Source organism: Hippopotamus amphibius, chromosome 12 (assembly GCF_030028045.1).
Source record: "Hippopotamus amphibius kiboko isolate mHipAmp2 chromosome 12, mHipAmp2.hap2, whole genome shotgun sequence".
NCBI lineage: Eukaryota > Metazoa > Chordata > Mammalia > Artiodactyla > Hippopotamidae > Hippopotamus > Hippopotamus amphibius.
Genome location: NC_080197.1, coordinates 90,434,186 through 90,459,056, shown reverse-complemented (window position 1 = coordinate 90,459,056; position 24,871 = coordinate 90,434,186). Strand labels below are relative to the sequence as shown.

General features: G+C 41.5%; 1 long non-coding RNA gene across 1 annotated transcript in view; it reads left to right on the top strand.

Moving 5' to 3' along the window:
- The window catches only part of LOC130833887 (uncharacterized), a 106,972-nt gene extending 82,809 nt beyond the window's left edge, over positions 1-24,163 (top strand). Inside the window, exons 3-4 of the long non-coding RNA XR_009048568.1 lie at positions 21,592-21,648; positions 23,850-24,163. This is a non-coding gene — a long non-coding RNA (uncharacterized LOC130833887). The remainder of the gene's footprint in view (positions 1-21,591; positions 21,649-23,849) is intronic.
- The last annotated feature ends 708 nt before the right edge of the window (positions 24,164-24,871 follow it).

Sequence of the window (24,871 nt, the reverse complement as noted above, 5' to 3'; positions counted from 1 at the left end):
TTCCTAAAGCCAGTTAGTCAGTCAACAAACAATACCATGTGCCAGCTAAGCATTGAGCTGGGCACAGGGCAGAGGCAAAGAAAACTGTGATCATGAGGGAGCAATTGCTTTTCCATGAGGCTACTTGGATGATGGCAAAGGAGACAGAATGAAAGGAAACAGAGAATTGGCATGTCGTTGATATTTTCAGTTAGATTAAAAAAATGCATTTGAGGCTTGGGATTCAGCATCCCAAATCTAGAGGACCAGGCAGGCCTCTGCTTGATTTACTAAGATCATTGATAGAGTGTTCACATGGGGTCCTGTGGGAGGAGAGTGATGGTTGTGGGTAGAATAGAATGAACAGCAAAAGAAGGAGTAGCCACACAAAAAAGGAAAAGAGAAAAAAAAGTCCCCAAAGCATGTATACAGTTACGGTTTTGCATTTTTATGAAATTGTCTATATACACAGAGCAACTATGTTTAAAAAAAGATTAATAATTGTTAGAGCCAGAAATGACTTAGAGATCACGGATTTAAAGATTCTCGAACTTGGTGTGCATCAGAATCTCTTGGGGAGTTTGCAAAAAACAAACAAACAACAACAACAACAAAATTTGCCTAGATCCTATGGCCAAGGCACCTGGTCCCCAGGTGATTCCAGAACACACTGTGGTTTCAGAAGGACTTATTTGTCCAGTTTTGTTATTTTACAGAAGAGGAAACTGGCATCCTGAAGTGTTAATTGTGCTTGTCCAAGGTCATATCAATTCCCTCCTCAGTTTAATCTTTATTGGCTCTACACCCAGGCAAGAAAAAAAAATGCAACCACTTTGGGAAGTATCCAGAGATAATTTTTTTTTCCTATTTTATGGTAGAAAAGAATGGAAATGTGTAAGCAAATTAGGAAAAAAAATGACTACATATGTGTTTGTGAGTATAGTTGAATAGCTGTTTTTTTAGCTATAAAATTTTGCGACAGACGAAACTACATATTTTCTACTTTCTATTTTTGCCTACAATTTTAAAAGATATTTTGCGAGCTACTTCTACCAGAATTTATGTGGCGTTAGGCACAGTAAACTAAATTTCACCACAACCCTAATATAGTCCAGCCTTAATTTTTTAGATAAGAACACAGAGAAGAGGTGTCACATCTAGCTCACTAAGGTAAATTATTAGAATTATGAGGGAGAGGGAAATTGCCTGACGTGTGTGCTGGGTGCTGGGCACATAGCCTCATTGTTCACATGTGACCTAGAGTCCAAGGTACTGAATTTTATCAAAATGAGTTTGGACTTAACTTCATCAACCTACCTGCATTCTACTCTTGCCTTTCTGGCAATGATTAACACTAGTGTTTAGTGCATAGTCTAAAGTATGTTCTTAAAACTCTCTTACCAAACGGAAGTTCCTCTTTTGTAATCAGCCAGCCTCTGGGTGTTTGTAGCACAGGGAATTGCTTCTCCAGGGGTGGGGATACAGAACCCAGCTGCCACCGGACTGGAGGAAACAACCACTTCCTATTGTAACTGCTCAGAAAGGCTGGAGGAGAAAATGCAAGAAAAGAAATCACTTCCCTGTCTTCTAAATAGGCAACTGTGTTTTACAACAGTGAAACCAGTGCTCCAAATCATTCAACTTGAGTAACTGTGGTTGAACATCACTGTTGGGTTTACTTGGGAATCACATCAATCCTTGTCTTGAACATAATAGGCCAGGTTTCTGTGATGACAAGCAGTCCACAAGGGGGCCTGAGTACAGTCTTGGGAGTAGGGTTTTCATCAGACTCAGAAATAACTCAGAAGCCATTCTGGCTTCTCCTTGAGTGGGGCCAGTGGGAACGCTCCTCTAGTTTGACTCAGGACAATTTGGGGATTTTTTTCCCCCTTTGATTGTTTTACTTTTGTGATTATATTTATTTGAATTATTAAAAAAATAATTTTCAATTATGATTGGAACTAAGCCAGAGTCATGTAATGATGGCTGGCAAGGAAGCATCCTTGACTTGTACATCAGCTACTGGATTTGTTCTATTCTGCTCTCCAGGAGCAGGGGTGCTACTGGCCACTGCACACGTGTGTTTTCTGCACTCACAAGAGTGTTAAATTGTAATGTTCAGCCAGAATTCCTAATTAGAGATGACCTTCATGTTTCCATATTTTGGTCTCTAATCTTTCAGAAGTGATTCCAACTGATCATGGATCAGACTTCTTATAGTTTTATACAGTGTTAAGTGAGCTTTGTGTTTATAGGAGTTGGTGGTATTCTTGTTTAGTTTGCTGGACATTATTTTTAATTGGTTACCACTGGTTACAAATTCAAAACATCTAGTAATATTTTTTTGGATTGGTCTCCTAAAGCAAAGGAAATACAAGCAAAAGTAAACAAATACCTGATTAAACTTAAAAGATTTTGCACAGCAAAGGAGACCATTGACAAAAAGAAAAGATAACCTACGGAATGGGAGAAAATATTTGCAAATTATGTGACCAATAAGGGGTTAATATCCAAAAAATATAAACAGCTCATACAAGTCAACATCAAAAAAACAAACAACCGGATTGAAAAATGGGCAGAAGACCTAAATAGTCACTTTCCCCAAGAAGACATGCAGATGGCCAACAGGCACATGAAAAGATGTTCAACATCACTAGTCATCAGGGAAATGCAAATCAAAAATACAATGACATATCACCTCACACCTATCAGAATGGCTATCATCAAAAAGAACACAAATAACAAATGTTGGCAAGGATATGAAGAAAAGGGAAGTCTTGCACACTGTCGGTGGGAATATAAATTAGTGCAGCATGGTGGAAAACAATATGAACATTTCTCAAAAAACTAAAAATAGAACTACCATATGATCCAGCAATTCAACTCCTGGGTATATATCCGAAAAAACCCTCAAACACTAATTCAAAAAGATATCTGCACCCCAATGTTCACAGCAGTGTTATTTACAGTTACCAAGATGTAGAAGCAACGTAAGTGTCCATCTACAGATGAATGGATAAAGAAGACGTCACACACACACACACACACACAAAAGAATACTACTCAGCCATAAAAAAGAATGAAAGTTTGCCATTTTCAGCAACATGGATGGACTTGGAGGGCATTATGCTAAGTGAAATAACTCAGAGAAAGATGAATACTGTATGATATCACTTATATGTGGAATCTAAAAAATAAGATAAACTAGTGACTATAACAAAAAAAAGAAGCAGACAGATGTAGAGAACAAGCTAGTGGTTACCAGTGAAGGGGAGGGGCCATATAGGACTGGGAGACTGGGAGGTACAAACTATTGGGTGTAAGATAGGCTCAAGGATGTATTGTACAACACAGGGAATACAGCCAATGTCTTACAGTAACTATAAATGGCGTATAACCTTTAAAATTTGTGAATCACTGTATTTTACACTTGTAACATATAATATTGTACATCAACTACACTTCAATAAAAAAATTTCAAAACATCCACATAGAGATGTTGAACAGCAAATCTTCCCTTATCTTCTAGCCATCTAATTCCTTTTCCAATCACTGTTACTTTATATATATCTATTTCTAGAGATCTGTTACATATTTACAAACGTACATATATATGTATGTGTATATATATTCTTTACACAGATGATAAGTATATGTATATACATTTTTTTTTCATACAGATGGGCGCATACTCTATACACTGTTCTGAACCATACTATTTCCTCCTTAACTATATCATGGAGATCTATCCATCTCAATACATAATTGTCTCAGTCTGGCATGGAAAGGCATTTAGGTAGTTTCTAATCTTTTGATATTATAAACAAGGGTGCATTGTCACCTGTGGGAATACATTTGTGAGATAAATATCCGTGAGTCAACTGCTGGTTTGACCCATGTGAAAACTTTCAGTTTTAGTGATTGTTGTTAAATTGCCTTCTAAGAGGTTATGCCAGTTTATATTCCCACCACCAATGCAGGAGTGCGTCTATTTCTATAAATACTTGCCAACATAGTATTTTCAAATGTTTTGATCTTTGCCAATCTGATTGTTGAATGCTGCTCTCACTACACAGTGATGGCGGAAGTTTTTCAAGTTTGATTTAGGACAACACTAAAGTTTTTGAGGGTGTGAGATAATTGAACATGTATGTATTGGTCTCTACCCCCAGTTCCTGGCACAGAGCTCCTAAAACCTTTGTGATTTCCTAAGTGATAAGACCACTAGGAGCGTCTCTTTTTCTAACATTTGGTCTTTCACTACATCCCTGACACAGGGCTCCTAAAATCCTTGCAAATTCCTAAGTAATAGGATGGGGGCTGGTCAGCAGAAAGCCATGATTAGAAGCTTGGAATTTTTCAACCCTACCCCCCCATCCTCCAAAGAGAGGAGAGGGGCTGAAAATGGAGTTAAGAATTGATCATGCCTAAATGAGGAGGCATCCATAAAACCCCAAGAGCAGGGGATTTGGAGAGCTTGGCAAACAGGTCGGTGAACAGGTGGAGGCGTGGGGAGAATGGTACCCTGGAAAGGGCATGGAAGTTCCACACCCTTTCCCATATACCTTGCCCTGTGCATCTCTTCCATCTGGATATTCGTCTGTATTCTTTATCATATCCTTTTAAAATAAACCAGGAGAGGGCTTCCTAGGTGGCACAGTGATTGAGAATCCACCTGCCAATGCAGGGGACATGGGTTTGATCCCTGCTCCAGGAAGATCCCACATGCCGCGGTGGAGCAACTAAGCCTGTGAGCCACAACTATTGAGCCCATGTGCTGCAACTACTAAAGCCCACCCACCTAGAGCCGGTGCTCTGCAACAAGAGATGTCACGGCAATGAGGAGCCCGCGCACCGCAACGAAGAGTAGCCCCTGCTCGCCACAACTAGAAAAAGCCGGTGTGCAGCGGTGAAGACCCAACACAGTCAATAAAAAATAAATAAATAAATAAATAAACCAGAAGATGTAGTAAACGGTTTTCCTGAGTTCTGTGAGCCACTCTAGCAAATTAATCAAATCCAAGGAAGAGATTGTGGGAGCCTTTGATTTATATCCCATTGGTCAGAAGCACAGGTGACAATCTGGACTTCCTCTAGCCCTCTGAAGTGGCGGACAGTCTGCTGGGACTGAGCTCTTAGCATGTGGGATCGGGTACCCTCTTCAGGTAGAGTCAGAATTAAGTTGTAGGACATCCAGCTGGTGTCATGAAGAACTGTTCGGTGTGGGTAGAAACCCCCATACATTTGGTGACCAGAAGTGAAGTATGCAGTGTGAGTAGTAAGGAGACAGACAGGAAAGAAATGCATGGTAGGCAAGAAATGGTTTTTTCCTGACTCGGCAGGTAGAGTGAACTGAGTTTTTATAATATAGAGGGCTTATGTTTCTCTAACTTTAAACAAACCTTGTAATACCAGCATCATCTTAGGTACCTATTAGTGCAAGATTGGAAATTTTCAATGAACTGCATAAGGTAGAAAGGAAGGTGCAAAAAGGGTACAAGTTTAGTTTAGATTTTTATATACTTGAGGGTCTCAGTCCCACAACAATGGCTAGAGTCTGTCATACAGAGTGAAGTGAGAAAAACAAATACCGTATGCTAATGCATACGTTTGGAATCTAGAAAAATGGTACTGATGAATCTAGTGGCAGGGCAGGAATAGAGATGCAGACGTAGAAAATGGACTTGAGGACTCAGAGGGGAAAGGGGAGGCTGGGACGAAGTGAGAGAGTAGCATCGACATATATACACTACCAAATGTAAAATAGATAGCTGGTGGTTATATTTTTCGTCTGCTTTCTGCTGGAGGTTTGTTTCTTTCAGATTTCAGTTTTCACAGGGGGAATGAGGTCAGATTCTTACTGCTGAAGTCGGATGTGTTGAACAGCTCACTTAGAGGCAGAGATGGTCCAGGCATTTCCAGGAAGTTTGCTGACTGGTGTCACTGAAAGTTCACAGGCTGCAGCTTCCACGGGGTCCCTCCACGCTGCCCCCCATTCCTGCTTTCTGGGTCAGCCCTGTCATCCATTTCACCTGATTAGAGTATCGTTCTCTCCGCATTTTGTAGTTCTGCTCCTTCAGGGCGCTAGGATGCAGGGGAGTTTTGGCTTTCTGATTTAGGAAAACTGGGAACAGGTTTTTGAGGGTTTATGCACATGTGAATGTAGATAAAGTCTTGTTGTTTATTTTTTTTTCAAATACCCTTTCCAAAAGAAGAGAGAGATGTATATGTATAACTGAATCATTCTGCTGTACACCTGAAACTAACACAACATTGTTAATCAACTATATTCCAATATAAAATAAAAATTAAAAAAATATCCTTTCCAGAGAAAGACAAATACCATATGACGTCACTTATATGTGGAATCTAAAATACGACACAAATGAACTTATCTACGAAAGAGAAATAGACTCACAGACGTAGAGAACAGACTTGTGGTTGCCAAGGAGTAGGGCACTAAGGAAGGGATGGGTTGGGGGTTTGGGGTTAGCAGATGCAAATTATTATATATAGAGTGGAAAAACAACAAGGTCCTACTGTACAGCATAGGGAACTATATCCAATATCCTGTGATAAACTATAATGGAAAAGAATACGAAAAAGAACATATATATACATATTTTTTCAATCACTTTGCTGTACAACAGGAATTAACACAATGTTGGAAATCAACTATACTTCAATAACAAAATAAAAATACCCTCTCCACACTTTTTTTCCTGTTCTGCATTCATAGCACAAGATCTCTCCTGCTTTCCAGAGAAAAGAGACCCTTGGAGAGGAGCTCTGGCAATGTCCCACTTCTAGTTTGTCTCTGACCCATTTCTCACCCTCCCTTTCCTCCTTGTTAAACCAGAGCGGGCGGTCCTCCCTTTATCCAGGGCTCTCTCTCCACCTCTTCCCTGGATTTCATCCCCTCCCGCCTGCTCAGGAACTCTCTATATCAACCTCTCCCTTCACATCAATATGTTATCGTGCTCATAAGGTCCTATTTTAAAAATACATAAACAGTAACTCTGCCTCCACACCTTGTTTCCTCCCTCACAGCAAAAGTATGACATTTGCCTCCCACTTCCCCTTCAGCCTTCAGGGGCAGGTTCTGAACCCATGGCCTCACTGAAATCACTCTTGCTAAAGTTTTTAACAACCCCCTCCCTGCTAACTTTACTGAAATTTTCAGGCTCCATTTCCCGTGAAGTTAGGACCCCTTTGTGCTGTTTCTCCTTTGCTCTTCTCCCCACACCGGGTTCCCTCCCAGTCCTCTCCAAGCTCATCTCCCTTCCCACTGCGTGAGCCAGCAGCATCCACGGTTAAGGTCATAGTATGTAGAGTCAGCCAGATGCAGATTTGACACTTAATTCCAACCCTTCTAAGTTTTGTCATCTGGACAAGTCACTTAACTCTCATAACCTCTGTTTTCTCAATATTAAAGTCAGCATAGTAATTCCCACTTCACAGGGGTGTGAGTTGGGAGTCCATGTAATCAGATAATCTATAAAATGTTTTATTGATTGATTCAACAAAAAATTCAAAAAATAACTTGATCCCATACTATTTTACAGGTACAATGTACAATCTTTTTTGGGCTGTGACATATAATAAGAAATACAATTTATAATGCCACCCAGGACGTACATATACACAAACAAATTTTCCTTCGAAGATTCTTACTCTCCTTATGTTTATTGTGATATGTTTTGTTATTTTCTACCCTGTTTCACAAACTTATAATGGTCACTATCTACTAAATTTCCCAGTCCTCAAATGAAACATGGCCTACAGTTTTTAGAAAACATTCTTCTAGGCTCCGGGGAAATAGAAGCATTGGCCACGTGGAACTTTCTTTCTAGAGCTGAGCTGTCCATTAGAATTGTCTGCATTGATGGAAATGTTCTGCATCTGTCTTGCCCAATGTGCTAACTGTCAGCCACATGTGACTCTGGCCTGCAAAATACGGCTGGTACAAATGAGGGGCTGAAATTTCAAATCTTATTAAGTTTTAATTTATTTAAATTTACAAAGCCACGTGCGGCTATGGTATTAGGCAGCAGTTCTAGAGTGTGGGTGACAAACAAGAAAAAAGTAAAGGAATAAAAGAACAAGATAATTTCTGATAGTTATCACTTATCAGGGCTGTGATGATGCTATTTAGGACAGAGAGATTGAGAATGACGTTGAGAAGAGTTTAGGTTGGGTGGTCAGAGACGACCCCTCGATGGAGGTAATGTCTGAGCAGACATCTGAATTGCGAGGAGCCAGGCATCTGGCCATCTGAGGGAAGAGGATCCCCACTGGAGAGAAGAGCAGATGCAAAGACCTAGATGTGGAAATGAGTTTGGTTTGTTTGAGGAAGAGAAGTCCTATGAGGCTAGATGATAGTGGCAGTAAGCACTAAGAGAAGGTAGTTGTGATGATGATGATGATGGCAAGGAAAGACTGAGACCCTCATTAATCAACTTATCTTCAGCTTATTCTATGCTGAGCATCGGAAAGGTGTTCCTGCTCTGTGTTTCCCATCTCAGTGAATGGTATCACCATTTAATCTGGCATCACCTTTCTCCTCTCCCTCTCCCTCTCCCTCCCTCTATCAATTGCCAAGTGCTGTCATTGTTCTTCTAAATATCTCTAGGATATGACCACTTCTCCACATCCTTGTGGGATATTTTCTTGGTTCATAGACTCATAACGGTTTCTTTACCTAAATCTATTCTTCACACGGCAGCCAGAGTGATCGTTCTAAAATACAAATGCAACCATGCCACTCTTTGGCTTAAAAGCTTACAGTGTTCCCCAAGGCACTCAGATTAAAGCAGAAGCTCTTTAACAAAGACTTACTAGGACCCTTCTCAGCATAATGTGCGTTGCTCAAACCTGTTATCAGCAACTTGAAAATGCCTTGCTCTCTACTCTTTGAGCATCTGCGAAGAGTGTTTCTTCTGCATGGGATTTTCTTTGCTCCATCTCCTCCAACCTTTGGATGACATTCTTGGAATATAGCTTAAGCATCAGTTCATGCAAGAAGCCTTCCATGACTCCCCGGCCCGTGTTTGGTGTCCTTCAGGTGTCCTCACTGCGCTCTGAGCCTTCCCCACGTAGCACTGATTTCACCACCCTGCAATTGTCTATCTACAAATCTACTGCCTGCACGAGGGCAGGGGTCAGTGTCCCATGTTTGCTGGTGCGTCGCCAGCACTTAGCACAATGCTGGGCATCAAGCAGATGCTCAGTAAATATTTGCTGGGTGAATAAAACACAAATAACGTGAATTTAGATATTTTTATTGACAATTACTGATTACCTATTGATTAACAGCCATAGCCAGCATTTATTGAGCACACTTAGTGTTTTACTCTATCTCCTTTATCTCCTCTACCACATCCCACTAAAGTAGGCACTCTTATCCTCATTTTATATGTTGAACACTGAAGCCCCTGAGGATTTAGAATGACTTGCCTGAAGTTATACAACTGGCAAATGACAAAATGAAGAAAACCCCGGGGCCACCCAAGTTAAAAAGAAAAGCAAAATCCATTTTCTTAATCTCTACACCAGATGTGGTGAGCTTTCTGGATTCCCTTGTTCTCATAGAGAGGTCATGGATGGCAGGGGCTTTGTAACTGGAGAGGGGTGTTGCTGACGTCAGAGCTGTCCTGAGCTGAGTCATTTATCCTAGACCCATAAAGCCAGCTTTCATTAGCTAGGCTTGAAATAAAGCTCAAGCCTAAGCTATTTCCTTCAGTTTAGTTGGGTGTATCTTGAAAATGTTGTTCTGAGAGTAAGCTCCCGCTAAACGCTCTGGCAGGGGGCTCTGGGGCACCTGAGGAACATTGATGGGCGCCATCCATGGAGAGAGGGAAGCCAGGAGCCTGGGAACTGGGGGCTTGGCCATGCTGTGGCAGAAGGCATGTTGCATTTTCTTTGTGATCACAAATCCTTTTGGGTAGTGGCCTTGGTTTTCATAATGTTTCAGGAACTGCCACACTGAATTGTGATCCTGTAGCTTGGTGAAAATTCTGACAGACTATTGTTTGAGGGCCATGTGGGGATTTGTAGTCCAGTGATTTGATGTGACTTTGGGGATTTTGCTTCTGTCGTTTTGGCCTGTTCCTGTCATGTTTATGGTGGGTTGGACAGTTAAGTAGAGTGTCTTCCTCTTGTGTTGGCCAGATTTCATCTTGCTTATTCTTCACTACATCTATCTTTGGCAGGAGAGTGGCAAGTGTTGGCTCTTTCATAATGAGAAGGACAATAGGGGCCAGAGAGGTTAATTGGCTTACCTTGGTGAAACATTAAGGTTAGAGTAACTAAACAGCATAGGATTATGTTTCTGAGTTCAACTGTTCAATCTTGCTGGGGAAGAAATGCATGTTTTATATTTAAGGATCCATATACTTCCATGTATATTCATTAATTCATTCATTCAACACATTTCTGGAGATCCTACTGTGTGCCAAGTACAGTGGGGAATAAGACAGACATGCTGTCAAGAAACTGACATTCCAATTGAAGAAGGAGAACAGACGGGAAATGTAAACATATACATGAATCTTTCATTTCAAATGCTAATTTTCTACAGACAAAATAAAAACAGAGTAAGAATATGTAGCGTGCAAGGGGTGGATGAAGAAGGGATCCTCAAAAGGCTTCCATGAGATGGTGTAGTGTGAGCCAATAGAAGAAGGATGTGAAAGAGCCAACCTTGAGAAATCTAGGGAAGAGCACTCTAGGCAGAGGGAACAGCAAGTGCAAAGGCCCTGAGGCTAAGACAAGAGTGTCATGTTCGAGGATAGGAATGCTGAGTCCATAGAGGTTTTTAAGCAGAGGAGTGATGGGATGCTCATCTTTATTATAAGAAGATCTCTCTGATTGCCATGAAGAGGTGAACTGAGGGAGGTAAAGGATGAAACAGGGAGAACAGGAAGAAATTATTGCAGGGGTTCAAGAACACTTTTTTTGAGTTCTTACTATGTTTCAGACACTGTAAGTGCTTCCCGTGGATGATTCTTCTTTAATAGTCACAACAATCCTATAATGTAATTATTATCTTCATTTTTCAGATGAGAAACTAGAGGCTCAAAAGTTTACATATTTTATCCAAGGCCACTCAACCTAATTGGCAGAAGCAGAGTTTAATTTCAATGTCTATACTGTTAAGTCCTGCTTCTAACCCTGGCATATCTTTTTTTTTTTCTTCTTTCTGTCTAGGACTGAAGGTGTTAATTAAAACAATAGCAAAAACTAAACGGATTTTCACCATGTGCTTTCTATTTTTATTCCCCGTTCTTAGAACAGAAGTATAACAAATCTTTAAAAAAAATAAAGAGTTTATGGATTAAAACAGCACTGACCCTATTCATATCTCTTTAACCATATATTGTGATATTCAGAAAAACTTAAATTGCAGTGAATTTACTTGACAATCTTTGTGTTTTTCCTCTTGACCTTTCAATGTTTTTTTTTGTTTGTTTCTGTTTTTTATTTATTTTTTGGGGGGTACACCAGGTTCAATCATCTGTTTTTATACACATATCCCCGTATTCCCTCCCTTCCTTGACTCCCCCTCCTCGAGTCCTCCCCACCCTCCCCGCCCCAGTCCTCTAAGGCATCTTCCATCCTCGAGTTGGGCTCCCTTTGTTATACAACACTTCCCACTGACTATTTTACAGTTGGTAGTATATATATGTCTGTGCTACTCTCTCCCTTCGTCTCAGTTTCCCCTTCACCCCCCACCCCCTCCCATACCTCGAGTTCTCCAGTCCATTCTCTGTATCTGCTTCCTTGTTCTTGTCACTGAGTTCATCAGTACCATTTTTAGATTCCATATATGTGAGTTAGCATACAATATTTGTCCTTCTCTTTCTGACTTACTTCACTCTGTATGACAGATTGTAGTTCTATCCACCTCATTACATATAGCTCCATCTCATCCCTTTTTATAGCTGAGTAATATTCCATTGTATACATATGCCACATCTTCTTTATCCATCATTTGTTGATGGGCATTTAGGTTGCTTCCATGTCCTGGCTATTGTAAATAGTGCTGCAATAAACATTATGGTACATGTTTCTTTTGGGATTATGGTTTTCTTTGGGTATATGCCCAGTAGTGGGATTACTGGATCATATGGTAGTTCTATTTGTAGTTTTTTAAGGAACCTCCAAATTGTTTTCCTTAGTGGCTGTACCAACTTACAGTCCCACCAACAGTGCAGGAGAGTTCCCTTTTCTCCACACCCTCTCCAACATTTGTTGTTTCCAGACTTTGTGATGATGGCCCTTCTGATCGGTGTGAGGTGATACCTCATTGTGGCTTTGACTTGCATTTCTCTGATGATGAGTGATGTTGAGCATCTTTTCATGTGTTTGTTGGCCATCTGTATGTCTTCTTTGGAGAAATGTCTATTTAGGTCTTCTGCCCATTTGTGGATTGGGTTATTTGCTTTTTTGATATTAAGCTTCATAAGCTGCTTGTATATTTTGGAGGTTAATCCTTTGTCCGTTGTTTCATAGGCAATTATTTTTTCCCATTCTGAGGGTTGCCTTTTAGTCTTGTTTATGGTTTCTTTTGCTGTGCAAAAGCTTTTAAGTTTCATGATTGACCTTTCAATGTTAAAGGAAGTGTGCAGCCCTGGCATATCTTTACGGCCTGCTGGAGTGTTCCCCGTGGATATGCCCCAGACACTTTAAAACCATCATATCTAAAATCAAGAGCTCACTGTCTCATCCCCCAAACCTCTCCTCTTGGTTTCTTAGTTATATTAATGACATCACCAACAACTCAATAGCCTAGGCTAAAAATTTAGTGTCTTCTTCACTCTGTCTTGCCACAGTGTTTTTCTTCATTAATCTGCATCAAACTTGTTGCATCATTTGATCCAGTTTTACTCTGTGATCTGTTTGAGTTCCATGCCTGTTGTCATTGCCTTGGTTTGAGCGAGTTCAACTATTCCAGTAGCTTCGTCTTCATTTCCTGATTCTAGCCAATCTCTACCCTCTCCAGTTTATTTTCTTCCAGCCTCTAGGTTTAGTTCTCATCTTAAACTCAGGTTACATTATCCCTGTTCTTCTCGAAGTTCATTGCATGGTTCCCCTTGTCCCCCAAATTGAGTTCATGATCTTTAGTGTGGCAATTGACTTACCAGTATTGAGTCGTTCATTTGTTGGTCACCAGATTGCTTGTTATTGTAGCATTGGACTTTGTTTTTGCAGTTGATAACTCTTACCACACATAAGCAGTCATGTGAAGAGGAAAGTTAAGAACGTGTAGTCCAACCTATTCTGGATTGAACTGTTCAGAAGTCCAGCATGGACGGTGCTAACTAACCAGTGGGTGAGACACAGCATTCAAGGGCCAATAAGGTGTTTCCATAGCCCCCTGGTAGAGCTTGTTTACTCAACAGCTATGGGAAGTCACTCAGCTGGATATATTTTTGTTGGATTGACTTGCATGAAAGCGCCACAGGAGTGGCCTGAGCTCTAAGGCAGATAAAGCCCAAACTCTCTTAACCTCTTAATGGCATTCCAGAGGGCAAAGGCATGGGGAGAGGAATCATTTCATTTAAAAAGCAAATGGAGGACTTTCTAGGTGGCGCCGTGGTTAAGAATCCGCCTGCCAATGCAGGGGACACGGGTTTGATCCCTGCTCCAGGAAGATCCCACATGCCGCAGAGCAACTAAGCCTGTGCGCCACAATTACTGAGGCTGCGCTTTAGAGCCTGTGAGCCACAACTATTGAGCCCATGTGCTGCAACTACTGAAGCCCACGAGCCTAGAGCCTGTGCTCCGCAAAAAGAGAAGCCACGGCAATGAGAAGCCCTTGCACCACAACGAAGAGTAGCCCCCACTCACTGCAACTAAAGAAAGCAGAAAAAAAAAAAAAAGCAAATGGAAATTTCTGGACAGGATAAAATGCCCGTTCAGTGTGAGATGTATCCTAACCCTACACTGTGTCTTTTACAGGCAACAGGTCCCTGTGATTGAAGCACCGAATAAACAGAAGGTTAAGAAACAGGAGACTTTGTGGTTATTTTCTGAGTTGAATTTGCAGACCTGCCTGTAATTCAGGGATGCAACGCTGGCTACCAGCACCCAGCAAGCATTCTGTCTTTAAGCATTTGTAGTCATGAGGCAAATATATGCTGAAGCATCTTCTGACCCTGCCCTACTAAGGATTCCTCAAACATAGGGTAGTTTTTCTAGACAGGTTTTCTAGTCTACTAAATAATCAGAAAGAAAATTTAATAAAAATTAATTTTATTCTATCATTTCTCATCGAAGAAAATGAAAGTTTTGAGGCTGTTGCCCGTGATGCCAGAGAAGATAAATGAAATTCGTTTCTGCCAATTTTAAGAACTATGGTAGAAGTCGTTCCCTGTTTTTTTGTTGTGTAGAATAAGTGATAGTTTTAAAAGATAAGGTAGAGTAGCTCCATGTTTTCCGTATTCAACTTTCAGGTGGGGTATCATTTTTAATGTCTGCACTACAAGCGAATTACGATTTTCTCCCATATTTTAAGCATAAAAAAATGTTTAGCTGACAAATGTGTATTGGGCAAACAATACCATAACAACAATAGAAATCAAGCGAGAAAAAAAGGGAAAGAAAAGGTATCTCTAATCTTGCCATTCTAAAAACCAGCTGTTTTAATGTTTCCTTCCAGTTACTGTCAATATGTTACCTAATTTTCATAGAGTTACAATCTTAGCAGAGACATGACTTTACATTCACTTTTTTTTTTTTGCTTCTAATGTTACATAAGCCTTTTTTCCCAGCCACTTTGCATTTCGAAACCCTAATGTGCTTTTATAATAGAATTTCTGGGTAATAATGGACTTCTTCAAAAAGGTTCACTAAGTTCTGGAAGTGAAAGGTTTTCAGTGCTGTTCTCAACATTACTATATTGGAGTTAATCTTACTTTACTGTTTCAACTAAGACAACAGTCTGCCAGGGGCCAAACAGAACTAAGATAAACAGTCCTAGGAGAGCAAGGGACAGATCACAATGTGTAGTGCTAGAAAGACTTCAATTTTCCTTTCCTGTTCTATAAAGAGTACAAAGCTCTTAGAGTTTACGCTCAAAGCATTGAAACTACTGTTCAATTTAATGACAAGCACAGGGAATGCACCTAGGGCTTTGTGGTTTGCTACCTTTTCTAGGTACTCAATAAAAGAAAAGGCATAGATAATAGCATAAATTCTCACTACGATACAGAACCTATCATTACTCAGTCATCTCAGAACTCCCAAGCTGTTCCGTCAAGGGAAAGACTATGTTGGTGTTAGAAGCAAAGGGAAGCATGAATCAAAGGGCTTACGTGCTGTAGTAAAGGTGATCTATATGGAGTTATAGGGATCTTTCGTCTGCTTTTCCTCACATTTGTCCAGGATTGTATAGAATTTCCCATGGATTTAGTGTGTGCCCAATAGCAGACACCAAGAGTATTCTTCAGAAAACACACCCTAGGATAAAATGTTTTCCTCGGAAGAGACCTGGAGGGAAGCAGACGTGGAAGGAAGGGAGGATGTGACCTGCCTCGCGAGCCCTCAAGTCACAGTTCACAGTCAGAAAGCTGCAGAGGTCACATCTCGGTGAGGGGTCCGGTTCGACGTCTGTGTTTATATCGACAACAGAAAATTAAGATGGGCTGAAGGGAGCAGGGGAGACGGCTCTCCCTCAGTGTTTCTCACTTGGCACACAAGGTGACCTTCAGGAGCTTCTGTTCTGTCCGTTCCACTGACTGGCCCAATGTGTTCTGGGACTTAATGTGCTGATATTCATAAGCCTTGTTAATTATGAGATGATCACCGCTGTCGTCCTCTGCCTCAACTGTGGATTATCCAATGTCCTTGGTCAATGAGGCCCGCACGAATATGGATTTTACTCCAGACTTATCTGGTTTCTGAAAAATAAATATTGCTAAGAACAATGTACTGGAATTTATAGATGAGACAACACACTGCGTATCTGGCCCTCCCTAAAGCGAGGATGAAATGGCTAAGTGACAAAATACCGGGTTGTTGCACAGAGGACAAGCTGGGTGTGCAAACCCTGACACTCTAACCACAGCTGGGCCATGTCTGTTTACTCGTTCGTTCATTCATTCACTGAGCGGGTGTGGCTTGAGTGTCTACTTTGGCAGCATCGTGCTAGGGACTGGGCTATTTGCATGAGCAAAGGAGGCAGAGTTTCGAAGAGCCTTCAACCTGGTGGAAAACACAGACATAATCTAAAAACCTTGTAATAAATCCAACACTAAGTCTGTGATGGGTGCGAGGAAGGGAGGGTGCGAGGGGGCTGAGAGTGCAGACAGGGGGCGGTGACCTGTTCAGGGATGGTGCCTCCAGGAAGGGATGACTGATTCACGGTTGGTTGGAAAGAACAATAATAAAATTGGCTGACATTTACCAAGTGGTTCCTATGTAACAGGCCCAGATTTTAGTGCTTTATATGGGGTTTTTTGTGAGTTATGGACCCATGTTAACATAGAGGTGAGAAAAAGGCTTGGAGACAGTAACTTGTTTAGGATGATCCAGCTGTGAGTAGAAGAATGGGGATTGGAACTCAATTGGATTGCAAAGTCTGGAGTCCTAACTACTCTGCTATACTGTCTCCCATCTTGCCTCAAATAGAAGTCAAGCAGGTGGAGAGAATGGTGGGAAGGGAGGCCAGGCAGGTGGAACAGCACGTGTGGCGCACAGAGGTGGAAGAGAAGAGAGGCAGGGTGGTTGGGGTGTGCAGGCTGGGGAGAGCAAGAGGTGAGGCAGGGAGGTGGGCAGGGCCAGGCCATGTGGGGCCTGGGGAGTTGCATCAGATTCTGGCCCTGCCCAGCAGGAAGCCACCGGAGCGCTCCAGGCAGGGGTGGATGTGATCAGACTTGCATTTTGAAAAAGTCACTCTAGCTGTAGTCTAGAGCCAAGGCTTTTGGGAGACAAATTAAAACCTTTTAGTGGTGGTGAGGGGTTTGAGAACAATCGAGGTGCTGAGAGAAGTTCTAACTTTCTGACTTTGGCAACTCGGTGGATAAAGACGGCAGGTGTTGAGAAGGGAACAGTGGGAGATTACATGGTTTGGAGGAAAAATTATGCTTTTGATTCGGGCTGGTTGAGTTGGAGGTGCCTGTTTGAACCCAGGTGGAGTCGTCTAGCAGATCATATTATATATAGATCAGGAGCTCTGGCAGAGGTTAGAGCAAGAGATAGAAATGTGAGTCACCCCAGGGAGAGGTGGTAATTGTGCTCATGGGCGTGGGCGAGGGCGGTCTAGGGAGAGAGGCTTTTTGTTTTCCCACCCCTCCACGCTTTCTTCTTTCCAACTTGCCTCTGGGCTATATGCACCCTTCTCTTTGCAACTTCACCCCTAGATCTGCCAATCTGATTCTTTTGCCTCCTTCCCCATCAGTCCCTCCCTCCTCACGCACAGCTTCATTCTCCATCCCTCCATTCATCTGCTAAAGTCTCCTTCCTTCTGTCCGCTCACTCACTTTCTGCTGATGAGTGCTGACATTTCTGTTCTCACCCTCACTGAAGTTTCTTTTTCAAAGGCAGCCAGTGACCCCACCCAAGCACTAGATCCTGTGGCTCAACCCAACTCGGTCTATACCTCCTGGCTTCTCCTTAGCATCTGACTCTCGATACCTCCCCCTTTACACATTCTCCTGCTCTGTGTTCCCTGGTGCTGCACAATCGTGACCCTCCAACTCTTCTCTTATTTCTCCTGTCCTCTTCACGTGCTTCTTTTTCTACTTCTACCCCATAGACGTACATATTCCCCAGCAATGTCTTCTTCCTCCTCCTTCTATACATGCTACCTCAGCTGTCTTGTTCAATCCCATGGCCTTAGCAGTCACTCCCTTGTGGGTAGCACCAAAACGTATTTCTTGCCAGCACTGAAATACCGTAGACCCGACTGTCCAGCTGTGGGCTCGACACCCCTCCCTGTATCCCGCTAGCATTCCAAACGCAGCATGGCCCATATCAAACACCTCCTTTTCCTTTCAAACAGTTCAGTGTCCTAAACTGTTTATTTTAGCTGAGGCTCTCTCTCTCTTTCTCCCATTCTCTCTATCGGTCTTCAGTGCTACCCTATTCAGAACCCTATTATCTCTTACTTGGGACCTTTGCTTTTGTCTCCTAACAAGTTTTTCTTTCTCATTTCTTCTTGTTCTAAATGAATCCTATGCATTTGCTCCAAATGAATCACGTATTCAAGCCAGATCATATCTCCTCAGCCCGAAATCTTTAATAATCCTCTCTTGCCACTGAAATAAGTACGACCCCATTAGCCTAGTTTTAAAGAACTTCTTCACCTGGTCCCAAGGTAACCTCCCATCTTTATCTCCTGCTTCCACCTGACCTGTCCTGGGTCAATGACGTCAGCTTCTCCTCCAGGCTGCATGACACTTGGAGGCAAACATTTGTGCCTCAGAATCCTTGTATCACCTACGCTGCACACCTGGAACATAGTAGGTGCTCACTAAAGGTTTGGCGTGCGCATGCAAAAGTATTTGCTAGCTCCTACAGATGTCTGGTGCTTCCCAGGCCCTTGCCTTTGCTCCTGGTGTGCTTCCTACGTGGAGGGACCTCTTCTCCTTGTCTTAAGAAGTAAGATGATACATGTAATCGTGCCATTTAAAATTGTGCACTGGGAATTCCCTGGCAGTCCAGTGGTTAGGACTCTGGGCTTCCACTGCAGGGAGCCAGGGTTCGATCTCTGGTTGGGGAACTAAGATCCTGTGTGGCTTGGCCAAAAAAAATTGTGCATTATATATATATATATATATATATATATATTTATTGTTATTACTTTACCCATTTATTTAAAATCTACTCAACCTTCAGAACTCATTTCCAGCATCGCTTTCTTCATGAAACCTTTACTTATCCCCCTAAGAACCATCCCTTTTCTGAATCCTCAAGATACCTCTCTTTCCTTTCCTTAAAAAATAATGTTTTTAAGTACCAGAGTGGGATGCAGGGATATTTCAAAGGAGATATGGTCCCTAGTCTGATATCTTTGTTGTGTTTGATTGTTAGGTGTGCTTTTGTTATAAAACCTTTGATTCTAAATAGCAATTTGAAGACTCATCTCCCCCATCACCAGCCCCCCACCATCCCTTTCCAGCCATCACTCACTCGACCGACCTCAGATTTTGGTCCCCTGATGCACCCAACACAGTGCCTTGCCCACAGTAGGTTCTTACCATTTGTGGGCCTGAATCAGGTGAAGTGATGGGTGTGGCTGCCAATATCTTCCACCATAAGTGAAAAGTGAGTCCAAGATGGGGAGCTGTGTTTGTTTTGCTTCAGTCGCCAAAAGGAAAACAACAATGCCCCTCTCACAAGTCCGGCAGAAGGAGCAAGGGAACCATGTGTGCCACCACAAGTAGCTGTCTCTGCCACTTAATTTGGGAGATAAATGAAATGAAACCGTGATGAAGGTGGAAGCATAAATATTACGCAAACACAGGCATGTTTCTCATGGAGCTAATCTCGGCGTGATCTTTCATTCCCAGCCCTCTGACTCTACTGGATTCCATTCGCCAACCAAGCCCAGGACAGTCACTTCAAACATATCACTGTCTTGTCTCTGCCACAGGGGCCTGGAAGTGAGTTCCATAAAATTATACGGTGTTCGGAATCCTGTGTTTGTGATTTGAAGTTGGTCTACTCCTCAGTCAGCTAACAGAGAGGGCTATAATTCTCCAATCTTCCTAATTATCCCCATGGATATAAAATGTTGAGGACCTTGTAGGATCTTTCTCTCTAGGACATGATCCATCCCTTCCCCTTTTTCAAAATAAACTGAGAGATGGCCAAAATCTTAGGATGAAAAAATAACTCTGATGAAAGAGTTCTGGACAGCTGTCCCAAAGTCACCACTGAATTATGGGAAAAACATTTTATTGGGAGAAACCACAGGGCATGGCGGCAGGGTCTTCAATAAGCCCATTGTTTCTATCTTGGGAATTTTATTTTTCCATGGAAGTTCTTTAAAAGGGCTAAAGCACTCAGAGATGCTCACTTCAGTTCTATATGGGGTCCCAGAGAATGACTTGGGCGGTAAGTAGGAGGAGAGATTTTTGCTTGTGAAGGAAGCTGATTCGGGCATTTCCAGGGGCTCATCTGCAAGCTGGTGGACCCTAGGGAGGAGGTTACTCCCAGATGGGGTCAGATTTCATGTGCGAGTCAGGCAATCCAAGAATGAGGACAATCTACTGCAAATGGGAAGCAGGTTACTTTATCTCTTTGTCCCCGGGATATTCATTTGTAAAAAGGGCCCAAGAATTCCTGGGCCCAGCCTACTTGGTAAACTTGTTATATTGATCAAATCCGAAAGGAGAAGGAGAAAAAAAAGCTAAAGCATTTGGAAATGCTGATCTTGTAGAAGTAAAACACACTGGTAGGCTTTCATTTCATTTTGAAAGAGGCAGTATGATTTTCTGTTTAGTAAGTGCCTCTCCCCACGCCTCCAATTAATGCTCTGAGCCCTTAGGGCAGGATGAGTGTGAACACAGGAGCTGACAGCCTGTCTTCTGTGCATTGCGAATGGTGGTGAAAAGAGGCCCGATTCCAAGATGTTCTTCTCGGGTTTGAAGTCTTTGCCTAAACATGATTATGCAATATTTTGGGAGTCAGTTCCAAGATGGCTCCAACTGCTTATGAGACATTTTGTTTATTAAATACTTTTCTGAAACTTGCCAGGTTTTAGTGACTCACGGATTCATGAAAATGTATGTATGACATTGAGAATTACAGAATGAGAGGGGGAGAGATCATCTAATTCGTCCTGTGTTTTACAGGGAAGGCAACGGGGAGCCAGGAAGTCTAAACGACTTGCCTGGAGCTGTATGCTGTGTCCAAGGGAAAGCTGAGGCTGGAACCCACACCTCCAAGCTTCCCAGCTCAGTGTTCTTTCTTTCCAGCACACTTTTCATGAATCTTCTGGCCATATACCCTGTTTTCATGGTCAACGCTAAATCCTCGGAAGAAAGCAAAAATGATCTTTTCCCTGTAATTTCAAAATGAGAAACATTTTGTAACTGTAATACACTGTGTTTTTAAGAATGTGCAATTCTCTGTGGAATTTATGGGTCATAAAGTGCTTTCAAATACATTTAATCTTTATAGCAATTCAGGGGAAGCTTGTTATTAACACCAGATATGGAAGTGGCTTGGTCAAGGTTTCCAAAAATCAAAATTGGGACTCAAGAAAGGTGAGGGTTTTCAATTTCATTCTTGGAGGTTTTTCTTTTGCTACATGAAAGTTGCTAGCTGAGTGTTTTGAAGTATGAGTGACCATTAGTCATGGAGACAAGACCCCCTCGGCACCCCTCACTTGGTTCGGCTCCAAGATGAAGCTAGGCTCTCCCTCCGTGTATCCTAAAATGTTGACACCCACACCACTGTGACCTGCCAAGCCATAGTTCTTCAACCAACAACGAAAGCTCACTTGCTTGAGAAAGGCCTGGCTGAATGCACACTAGTAGTGATAATAATAATAATGAAAACAGTGGACGCTTGTCAAATACTTATTGTTTCTAGGTGCTTTACACGTACCAACTGATTTGATTTTCCCAGCAAGCCGATAACTATTATATCTCGGTTTTACAGATGAACCACAGAGAGGTTAAGTTACCTGCTCCTAGTAACACAGCTAGTAAATAGCAAGTAAGTAAAATTTGCTTTTTTGTTTTTCTTATTAAAAATGTGTAGTATTTTCATTGAATAACCCCAGCCGTTCAATTCTTTGTCTTTGGGCAAAGATCCTCCCCTCACTGAAGCTCAGTTTCTCACTCCAAAACGATTGGGTCGAACCAGCAGGTCTTAAAAATTCATTCTAGTACTATTGTCCCCTCAGCTGCTACCATATGCTCTGTGAACCTAGGCTGTCCCAACATACCCTATCCTACCTTTCTCTGCTCCATCTCACCCTATTTCCAGGGATAAACAAAAGTCACATCTCATTATCATTTGCACTTACATATAAGCATTAAGTGTATGAAGTTTCCAAATATTTTAACTTAGGAAAAACAGGGAAACAACAACCACTCCTTCTCTCCTCCCTCCCCCTTTGTTTCTTAAAATATTCATTTGCGTAAACCTTTACTCAAAAGCAATGCAAAGTCTTCCACGAAGGAATATAAAGTCCCAAATCCCACAGTTCCTTCCTTTGTGCCAACAAGTGTATACAGAAAAAACTAGGTTAAAATGAACACAAGGGCAACCTGAAATGGGGAAACAGGAAAGTGACATCACCAAATAAACATCCAGGCTTATGTACAAGTCTCTGCAGAAGAGATAAGGCTCGCCACTTGCCCGGAGCTGTTGGAGTGTGTTTCGGGTTCCCTGTATTATTTGAATTTAAAATCTTTTTCAACATCAGCTACTGTAGGGCCACCCTCCTTGCTGACCCCGAAGTGTGAAGGCCCAGAAATTCTATCTCTCATTTGAGATGCCCAGCCGTGAGTTCAATGATACACTTGGTGTGACCCGGAAGTGAATCATCGCAAATGATAACTTCCTCCACTTAGAATCAATGTTTTCAAAAACAATTAAAGATGTTGAAATTTGTACCTTTTTATATGTGAAAGGCTTTTATGAGGTGCCTTTACCAAGCCTTGAAATAAATCCAAGTATTGGGGCAAAAGAGTGGATTGATGCTGAAAGAAATAGAAATACTTGTTTATGTGTCTACTTGACATTTCAACCAGAAAGGGGTTAAATTCCTGCCCGAGTTGCATTTTCTTCCTTATGAGTTAAGCATTAAAATATGCCCACTTCATGATTTTCCTCACACACCTAGCTCTTCCTTTATTATGCCTTGTCTCCACTTGCCTGCTGACAGAGCTCCCCATATTTTGCTCCTGACTCTAAATAACTGTGATCACTCATGATGAGAGAGCATTGGTTAATGAGATGGCTGTGAGTTGTTGAGAAAGTTCTGTTTGGCTTGTAAAGCCATGACTGTCTCTTTTATAGTGGAACTTTTCTCTTCTGGTAGAGAACTTGGAGCTCGCAAGCTCAGTGTTTTCATTAGTGGTTGATGGTGACTATTGAATTCTTCCATCATGGAGAGCTGGGTTGAAGATGGGAACGCAGGTGCACGTTTCTCTCTGCTGCTCTGTCAGTGTGTCCCACAAGGCTTTTACAGAGCAGGATAGTGAACTATCCCCTGGAGGAGAGAAAGGTTTATCCTTATGTCATACCATGAACCTATCGCTGTGGCCAATGTGCAAAGCTGATACCCATGTCACTACCAATGTGAACATCATTTCCTTACTTCATTGCATATAGGATTTTTGTGACTTAGAACCGGCTTGTCAAATAGGAAGGCTTGTGTGTGTTGAGTTTGACACAGGTCATTTCCTCTGTCCACGGAAGAGCCTACTAAATGAGGGTTATCGTGACCTTAACCTGCATTTTAGTTCAATCAATAACCCAGAGTCCGAGGTAATGACTTGATGTAGAGTCGCTACTTGACTTTTCCGCTTCACTGTATTTACAGTTAGAGAAAAACACATTGCTTGCTATCAAGGATGTAGCACAAATGTAAACAAAATGTCCTTATAAGTCAATATTTGCTGGGAAAAGCACAGGGTGTTCTTGTTATTATTATCGTATGTAAGCCTTCACAAACTAAGAAAAACATTGAATTTGCTACATACTTATATACAAGTAGATGAAGCATGACAGGAAAAAAGCCAGCCTACATTTTAATAAAATCAAATACATACATGCTCTGATAGGCAAAAAATTTTGTACTTACATAGATCACAGGTGGGGTCTTCTGTCCAGTTTCTCGCGGGCAAAAAGCAGCTTTAAATATTTCGTTGAAAAATCAAATTGTGTCTTTTTTGGATTTCCTTCAGATGAAACCGAATAGATGAATAACGTATATGTCTTCTGCCAATTAAAAAAAAGTCCTGTGATTTGTACAGCTGTGACTGAGAGAAGCCAAATGATACTTGAAGGCAAAGGAAGATGGAAAATGAAAGAATAAATGAGTGGAAAATTCCACAACTCAGAATCCCAATGCTCTCTCAAGGACAAGATTGTTACTTGAGAAGGTTCTGTTGAATTTTTGGCATTCTTGCATTATCTCACTTTGAAGATGGAATGTAAACCGTGGTTTTCAGCAAGTATCATTGTTCTCTGAAATAGACTCAGTTAGATTTGCTGGGACTCTTTGGTAATACCAATTTCCTTAAATTTAACTGAAATAATTAACATTTCAAAAGCTTTGGGCATTCATGATCTCTCTCAGTGGAAAGAGCAGTCTCATCTTTGGGACGTCTGTGGTGAATTCCCTTTCCATGGGACTCTTGGTGCTGACCCTGGAAGAGATACACTCATTCACAAAGCCTTTGAGGAGCATTTTGCCTACTTGTAGAGTCTACTGCTAATCTCATGGAGTATTGTTAAATGTTCGTTTGCTATAGGAGCCTTGAGAATTGCCACCAGGTGGGCTTGGACAAAATCAGACAGGTGCCCACTGCTGGTGATAAGGTTGTATTCCTCTGGTCTGTCTCTGTGGCAGAGCATTTATTCAAACTTAACCTCATCTTACTTCTATATTTATTTAAAAATTAGAGGGAAGATTTTGGGGTGTGTGTGTGTGTTTGTTTTTAAAATAAAATATGCACTCAAACCTCTGGAATTTGAGTTTCTCCTCTTGTGTTTGTGCCAATAGATAACATATATTGAAAGTTATGCTTAAACATTAGTTGTTGGTCACTTTATTTTCAACTAATTAGAGATTTGTGTCTGATGCAAAAAGGTCAGTTTTAGGACATTTAAAAAATCCCTTAGCATAAATAAGTATAAATAGCAGCATATACAGTAAATATACAGAATAATCAATTAATAGAGACTTATTACTCTTTCAGAATTT